Source organism: Saccostrea cucullata, unplaced genomic scaffold (assembly GCF_032062105.1).
Source record: "Saccostrea cucullata isolate Sc308-1 unplaced genomic scaffold, CSIRO_AGI_Scuc_v1 ctg10321, whole genome shotgun sequence".
NCBI lineage: Eukaryota > Metazoa > Mollusca > Bivalvia > Ostreida > Ostreidae > Saccostrea > Saccostrea cuccullata.
In genome coordinates this window covers 29,856-39,306 of record NW_026931045.1, presented here as the reverse complement: position 1 = coordinate 39,306, position 9,451 = coordinate 29,856, and the positions used below count along the sequence as shown (strand labels likewise).

General features: G+C 34.8%; 1 pseudogene; it reads right to left on the bottom strand.

Annotated features, from left to right (window-relative positions):
• Positions 1-6,836: 6,836 nt before the first annotated feature.
• On the bottom strand, positions 6,837-8,410 carry LOC134231179 (uncharacterized; annotated as a pseudogene).
• Between the last annotated feature and the right edge of the window lie 1,041 nt (positions 8,411-9,451).

Below are 9,451 nucleotides of genomic sequence, written 5' to 3'. Positions count from 1 at the left end.
GAAGTTGCAGTGTGTTAGAATGTTAATTGCAATAGACTGCTACTCCAATGCAGCTTTAAACAACACGGTGCTGTGTTAACACAAAACAAAATATCATACAAACACAACTTTAAACAATCTGTTGAGTGTTAGCTTCACTGCATGTTGGATTCAGTGTGCTGGCGTATTATCACTGACGTACATGCTAGCACATTGTCACCTCGTGCTAGCATGTTGTCATAAATACTCTAGCACATTATCCTAAACCCACTAGTGCATGATTACTTTGCACTTGTATGTTGTCTTATTAGGGAATAGCATAAATGACTGCCTTAATTGGTGTAAACTTCTTTTAATTGGTGAAAGAGTACATTAAAATTTACAAATTATACACAGAAAATATGACAATATCTTATCTCTCAATTTGATAATCTAATTTTTAATCTCATGAATTGCACTTTTTCTTAGTAAGAGAATTATAGATTAAAAAATTTCAATTTCTTTTTGATAGGTGTGACTCATCTGAAGACTGAATTTTGATACCAAGCATGACCATGATTTGCCAGAAGATCACCTGTTTGGATGTGACATGGAATAAACAGCATAGTGAAAATAAGTCAAGTTTTGGTTTGTGAAGACAATTTTTAAACACACTGTGTATCATTTTTAAATTTTGATTTGACAACATTAATCCACAAATATGAACATATCAATTGCTCTCAGTTTTTCAAGTGAAATAGTTTTGTAACAAAAATACATGTACCAGTAATAACATTGGAATAAATGTTATTTTTAAATATAATAATATTTTGTTTGTGTAGCATGTTGACCTCTTTATTAAGGTCTTCCCTTTTAAAGTTTAGACTTACTTATTCTAATGATTAAGATAGATCCTTTGTCTTCAGCAGGAATAGAAGATCTTGTAATACATGTATGTGTATTTTTTACAGTATAATGTAAAAAAAATTGTTATTTTGGCACATACAACTAATTAAAGGCATAAACATGTGTATGATTCCAAGGGATTCAGTACATAGGGCATGTACATGTAGTTTTCTAAAACAATATTGAAGAGATGCATGTCCAGTCGCATTTCAATGTCAACTGCAAAACTGTGCCGGTTGCATACTTATTAGCCCATCTGAGCTAAAGGAACCAGTAAATTTTTTAAAAACATAATTTTATCCATCACATGTATCATCATTGTCTAAAATTTCACAATATCATTTTGCAGAACCAAAGTGAAACTTGGCACAGAGCATCCTTAGTGTAGGGGATTCAAATTGTTCTTATGCAGGGCAACATCTTCAAAGAGATTTGTTTCTTTAATGCTGTAAATGTATTATACTTAGCTTGTACAATATTTGGTGGAAATTGACTTTTGAATAATTAGCGTAGATATTCTTATTGATGTTTAGGTACAAGACTTTTAGCTTTGTACTTGATTTAGTGATTGCTGCATTCCGCCAAAGCCGCTAAAAAAGAATACACAGCCATATGTAATATGTTTACAATATACCTTTCAGAGAATTTTACACTCCTATTGAGGTACCACCAGTTGCTAGTGGAAAGCTGCAAATTCGAAACATACACAACACATTTCTTTGCGTTTATTATTAAAGTATTGTTCTACTTACTGATTGCAACTAATGAAGATTGTTCATCATTATTGTAAATAAATTTGGATTTTTTGTAATTATTATAAAATTTGTTTATTTTATTTACCTAGTTATATTGTATATTAAATGATTTTTAAGCCATTTTTAAGATGGTAATGTAGCAAAACACTTACGTTTCTGTAGTATGACACGTTTCACAAACATAATTGCAACAAACATGATATATCCGATATCAAAAGTCTTAATATTGGAAGTTAAACTGTTGTGGATACGATTTCAAAAATGCTGTTAGAGAGAGTACCCTTTAGACCTCATTCTCACACCAAATTAAAGAATTCTAGTAAGAGTTTGTGAGACAAATCGAAAAAGAGAATGTTAGCATAGTTGACAATCTAGACAGAAACATTTAATCTTTTGCTTATCGCTAGGAAGGAAGACCCACTCGTTGCTTTGCAACGAGCTTTGCTCTAGTTATTATTATTTTTCTTCTTTCTGGGAAAATTTTATCCACGAATGATCTTGTAAACTACACAACCGACTAAGGTAAAATGTTTTTAGGGTAAGTAGACTTGTTATGTAGATTTGCCGAACGATTGTCATTTTGCGCGCACGTGCGTGCAAGAGCGCGCACGTGCAACACATGAAATGACCAATATAATGAATATTGCTGTAACTTTTCTTTTTCTTGATGATTTTTTTAAAACTCATAATGTAAGGATACATTAGTAGTATAGACAAGATGGCATGGTCAAAATAGCAAGATCTCACGCGCGTGCGCTTCGCTCTGATTAGCTGAAACCAAAGTCTCAATATCTTTCTTGTTTCTTGTCATAATCTTTTTGAAATTTTGGACATAGTCCTACATTATGAAGATCTACAGCATTATATAAAAAAAATTCCTGAAAGCATGCGCATGCGCTCGTGCTGCAATCTGATTGGCTGAAACTTTAAATGGCTATATCTCCTTTGTTTTTTGACGAAATGCTTTGAAATTAAAAAATAGTCATGAATTAAGATATCGTAAAATATGATATAGAAAAAATTCATGAAATAACGCGCATGCATGTGTGCTGCAATCTGATTGGCTAAAACTTAATATGGCTATATCTCCTTTGTTTTTTGACGAAATGTTTGGAATTTTAAAATATAGACATTCATTTAGATATTCTTCAATATGATAAAGATAAAAAAAGTATGAAATCACGCGCATGCATGTGTGCTGTAATCTGATTGGCTGAAACTTGAAATGGCTGTAACTCCCTTGTTTTTCAACCAAACAGGATGGGATTTAGAATATATATAAATATAAGGGACTTCTACAAAAAGGTGTAGTCATTGTGCACGTGCTCCCACGTGCGTGCACGTTAAATGAATAAAATCAAAAATACACTTGAATGAGTGAATTTTTAAATACTTTTGGATTAAATGCTTTAATATTAAGTATATTAAAATTTGAGATATTGTAGACAAGATAATATGGTCGTTACGCACATGAACACGCATGCAATGCCTGTTTTTAATATATTTTGTATCTCTCTAGGAAGATCTTGATTAAGTCCAAATTCCATAAGGTATTTCTCATCTAATAGAGATTACAGGGAATATGGCACCAAAAGAGAGTTGGGGAGCGTTTGGGGAACATCTGTAACGGTCCGCGTTACAATTAGCACTAGTTTTTGTTATATTGAAATAAAGCCTGGAGTTCGAATATCTATGTATTAATAAAGGTAAGTTTAGTCAAGGTCTGAAACTTATATGAAAGTATTCTGGGGAATGCAGAGTTTAAATTTTCTAAATCATAACCCCTGTACTAGGGTAAGATGTGGTCACAATAGAGTATACAATTTTATATTGAAATGGACTAGAAAAATAATAAAAAAAATTCTTCAAGAACTAATGAGCTAAAAAAGCTGAAACTTATGTGAAAGCATCCTAGTGTAGTGTAGATTCTAAATTGTTCATGACCTACGTGTGTATTGTAGGGTTACAGAAGGTATATAAATTTTAATTTGAAATACATTGGAACATTTTTTTTAATTTTTCTTCAGACCATAGGGCAAGTAAAGCTGAAACTTATGTGGAAGCAGTCTTGTTTAAAGTCATCATTTCGTAAATTCTATGGTCGATACAATGACCTTGTCAGCAAATACAATTTATCATTGAATGAAATGCTGACTGACGTTTTTCATACCAATTGTTAGTCCATTATTTATACACTGAATTGACCACGGATTTTTTTCCTGTTATTTCCTGATTATGACAACGAGCACACGGCGGGTCTGACCGGTCAGCAGGGGATGCTCACTCCTCCATGGCACCTGATCCCACCTCTGATCTTTCGGAGGTCCGTGTTTGCTCTGCTCTTATTTTGTATATTTGTTTAATGGACGTTGAGATTGAATACTGTTCGTTATTTCCATATCCTTCTTACTTCCTTAATGACTCCACAAATTGACACACGCTCCCCGTCCTCCTTTTCCAGAGCCTCAGCAGAGATTGTCACTGGAGGGGCCAAAAAATTTCGGACCTCCTCAACCCATTTTTTTCATCAGGACTCCTTTGTCATCCTCTGGTAAGTTCTTAAGCTGCAAACAAAATGTGGTTTTGAAATACTTTGCACCCAGCGTAAATAAAGTTTGAAAAACCTTATTTTAGCATATCACAGGGATAAATCTATGTTTTTGGGAAACTTCCCTTTCTGAAGAAATTGGGAAAAACAGGCAAGGTTTCGAAACAACTTGAGTGAGTGCAGAGAAAGCCCTGCTTTGTGGACTATATCAGCATTTTTATGATTATTTTAAAAAACTCTATCATTTATAAGAAATTCTAAAAAAAATTCTTAACTACTGGGCCTAAAAAGATGAAACTCATATGGTATCATCCTCAGGTAGTGTAGATTCAAGTTTTTTTCAAATCATTACCCCAGAGGGTTGGGTGGGGCCTATATGGCCTGTAGTTTTACGTAAGAATATATACTATAAGAAAAACTTCTTCTCAAAAACAATAAAGACAGGAAATATAAAACTCAAGTGAAATCATGCTCAGCAGGGTTCAAAATTAACTCATGTCCGCAAGTCCAAGATTGGTAAAAATTGTGTCGGACTAGCAGATTTTGTAAAGTACTAGTCCGTACGGACTAGTGTAAATCCAGATATGTCTTGAATCAAGTTCAAATTTTATTCATTTTATTTCTTAGTTTCTTAGATATTTGAAAACAAACGAGAAACACAACTGCGATATAGCGTTTTCGACATTGTGATCAATATACAAAAAATTACCTAACAAAAATGTGACCATGAGGAGATTTCTGAAAGTTGAAAACCCTCTTTCTTTCACCACATGCTTCCAACTGATGTGTGGACACATATTTCATTGAATTAATTGATAAAATTTTAAGATTTGTATTATTCTTTTTACATAGTATAGGGCAGACTAGTGGAATAGGTTGCGGACTAGTGGAAGCTAGAAGTCACTAGTCTGTGCGGACTAGTGCTAAAAAAAGTTAATTTCGAACCCTGATTAGGGTTCACCAACTATTCCATTCCAATATATAAGAGCTGTTTAGAGCAGATTTTATAAGTATGCTTTGGGACTGCTTTTTCCTCATGATTTATTATATTTTAAAATGTTTTTGTAATTGGTTATGTGTTTTGTAGGGTTTCCAGTTACAACATTTATAAAAAAGATTTACAAATTGTGGACAGGTACTCACTACGGTCCCTCTCTCAATTTGATGGTTAAAGTGTGTGGTAATTACTGCCTCTGATGGCACTTTAAATATATCCTCCCTTTTCCTTGAGAAGGCAACATCAGATGACACGACAATTATACTTCCCGTCCTCATGTTCATCAGAGGTGTTAATGTTCGGGAAAAGGTTGATCCAGCGTGTGCTGTATACTTCCTCTCCTCCCCTTCCTCCAAAACTAAAAAAAAGTCAAACTGGGATTTCTGGAAAAAGAGAAGAGTATTGGAAAAGGTATGACAAGCATTTATTAATCATTATAAACCTCAAATTGTTTATATTGAAAAAGATGGGGGATTTTCTGAATTTTAATTTATATTTTATTTAATACTATTAAATAAGGATATGGAAATAACGAACAGTATTCAATCTCAACGTCCATTAAACAAATATACAAAACAAGAGCAGAGCAAACACGGACCTCCGAAACATCAGAGGTGGGATCAGGTGCCATGGAGGAGTGAGCATCCCCTGCTGACCGGTCACACCCGCCGTGTGCTCATTGTCATAATCAGGAAATAATGGAAAAAATCCGTAGTCAATTCAGTGTATAAATAATGGACTAACAATTGGTATGAAAAACGTCAGTCAGCATTTCATTCAATGATAAATTGTATTTGCTGACAAGGTCATTGTATCGACCATAGAATTTACGAAATGATGACTTTAAAGTCCGGCACCATTATCGCTCTCTTATTGGCCGTTGTGTTAGGGATGGTCGAGATCGTTTTGCTGTGTGCTATGTATACAAAAGGAGCAATACAAAATGTAACCATGAGAATTGGAGTCAATGCCGGAAAAAAAAGTCAACACCCACATATTAGGAAAGAAATTTTGAAACTTAAAGATAAAGGAATTATTGAAAGAACAGTACCATCAACCAGTGACTAGCATGAAACCTGTACAAAAACTTGCTCTTAAATTGTTTGAAATGCACATGTTGTAATGTATGCCTGCAGTTATGTCCATGTGAAAAGAAAATTTATGAGCACATTACTCTTTCTTATTGAGTTCCACGTCGTTTCCCGCATTTTTGTCGGAAAGTTTACTTCGTCGACTTATGTTATTTCTTATTTTGTCGCTGATGCATCTTTCATTATTTCAGTATCAAAAAACAAATTTAGACTTTCCAATTGTTCCCCCTCTGCATTTGAATATGTCTAAATTTGTATTATTTTACAATGTTTCATTGAGCATTTACTAGGCAAATCACATTTGTTGCCATGGAAACCAATGAAGATGAATAAATTTGTAAAATTTGTCTTAAATGTGATTTTTGTTGTTGTTCAAATATTTTAAGGTGGTTTTTGCCCAATTTTAAATTTTTGACTTTCCATGTAAAGCTCAATGGTTACTGACACGGCCTCTTAATAACAAGATTATTTGAATATAAGGGGACTTCAAAGTTTTGATGTTTTGTTGAGTTGTGGTTTCAATCCTGTGATTATCTCACATCGCTTGATCTCTTTCTAGCCTCACAGGAGTAAGTAATTATTTAAATGCATAAATATTCATGAGAAATAGTGACTTCCAACAGAGCGTTCGTCTTTGTTAAGTCACGCTATAATGGCACCTTGCATGTTTCTGTAATGTATTTCACTTTAATAGTCCTTACACTTGTCTCCTAACCATTGACACCGACTGACCTTTGCATCTCCTCTTGTTAAAGAACCAGGTAATAATTAATCTTATGATCCTAATAATTTGGTTTCTAATGCATTATTTAATACACAGTGTTGTGGCATTGAAGATCATACAAAAAATTGCTTTGTCATGTTCTACATATATTTCGGGATTTTTTTGGAGTCATCAACTAAAATAATGAATAATATAGAACTTTACTAATATGTAAGGAAACTAAAATCTATGTTTAAAAAATACTCACTGAAACAACTTGTCCCCTGAGGGTGACAAGGGTTTTTGTTGGGGAACTTTTGGCAGTCTTTATGCTCACCTCCGCAGCAGGAGGTGGAAATGCAATTTCCTTCCCCTGTGTTACCAGGGATTCTGGAACATCCAGAGGTCCAGTTTTTAAGACTTTGCTCCTGTTTGTTATCACCAAAGACTTGACAGTTTCATTTTTAATTATAACATTGAGCAGCATAACTGTGTGTCCAAGTTTTACGACGTCAAGTTTGGTGCTGTCGTAGAGTACTCCTTTCACTGCCATTGTTCTGTCTGCAAATCCAATCACTGATGATTGGCGCTGCTCACCATTTGCATTCCTGTAAGCAATAACTGGGCCAACTCAGTGTATAAATAATAATGGACTAACAATTAGTATGAAAAACCTACTTAAAAAACGTCAGTCAGCATGATAAATTGTATTTGCTGACAAGGTCATTGTATCGACCATAGAATTTACGAAATGATGACTTCAAACGAGACTGTTGATATTCTTATTTCATCAACTTGTTTGTGAATAATTTACCTCGTTTAAGATATTGTTCGTACGTAGAGCATGCTCTTGCGTATCGAATCAACTCAGATATAAATACTCCGTATGCAGGTGATGAAGGTATATTGCTGCATAAGTAAGGGAAGTTGACGATAGCAAAAGTTAAAGTCATCACGTTTGTCATATAGCTTGGTTGTTAGATTACCATTAGTGTCTTTTTCAAGTAAAATATCCAAGTATGAATTTATAATTGTTGTATTAAAAAAATATATAGGAGCATTTGGTGTCGAGATTAAATTTCCGTGACATCATCTGATGGCGATCAGGCCCTGTGACGAAATTCGAAGTCAGCATGAAGTTAAGCTGATAACATTATCAACGCGTTAGATTTAAACTTTAAAAGAAATATATAGCGAGAAATATGTTCAAATCCAATGCTACACGAAAACCAGTAGGATTGATTGATTGTATATTGTTTAACGTCCCTCTCGAGAATTTTTCACTCATATGGAAACGTCACCGTATGCCGGCGAAGGGCTTCAAATTTAGACCTATACTCGGCACTCAGGGCCATTGAGCAGTGAGGGTTCTTTATCGTGCCAACGCTTACCGTGACACGGGACCTACGTTTTTAATGTCATATCCGAAAGACCCGTGACTTTCACTTCTAGTGCCGAGCGCTTGGCGAAGGAACTGTCACTACCTTTGTTTACGTCTTAAGTATGACACGGCGCCGCGATCGAGAATCGAACCCGGGCAAGTAGGCATTTCTGATTTAAGTGTTAAATAGAAGCCTGAATCGAACAGGGGGTCAAACTGGCGTTGGATACCTTGTGTATTTACAAATAGAGGGGGGTAGAATGTTTCGATATATGGCTAATTTAGATACTTACTGATAAAACTTCAGGTGCCTGTGATTATTTATAAGGCTTCTCTCATGAACAATATAATATTTCAGCCGTCTGTCATGGGTTACCTTTTGAACATTTTGAAATATTCTCTTTAACAGCTGATCCAATTACAACCAATTTATGCAAAAAGCATTGTATGGGTGAGAAGAGTGAAAAAATTGTGAATTTCATGATCTTCGTCCCCTCCTTCCCGACATGAGAGATGGGGCAAAAAATTGTGAATTTCATGATTCCCCCTCCCCTTCCCCGGGACATAAGAGGTGGGACTAAAACCTTTTAAAGAAATGCAATCTTTAAAAATCTTCTTCACTCGTGGGCATCAGGCAGCCAAACTGGGGGCAGGATTGTAATCAGCATTGAGCCCTCTACCAAACTTGTGAAATTCATGGCCGCAAGGTCAGGGGTTCTAGTGTTAGGGTGGGACTCTATAATGATTACATAGTAAAACTGCATTAATTCTTTGATAATCTTCTCCTCTGCTCCTTGGTAATATGCTGATGATCTATGTATGTTAAGTGTATAGTTATGATGACAATGGTGCCTCTTTCAAAAATTGTTAATTTCATAATTCATACACCAACCAAATTCATTTGTTGGAAAGTTGTACTTGATACATAACACTCAGGTGACCTTTTGTTTAAAAGAACAAAGCACATCATATCTAACATTGTGTTATACCTTTGTCACTAATCTACTGGTGTTGGCATTTTCAGTCCCCATTTGTTTTTCACCTTTAACCATGAAGGACGGCATCTTTGCCTTGATACCCATCTGTTTGAGATAGTACAGGGGACCTCTCTG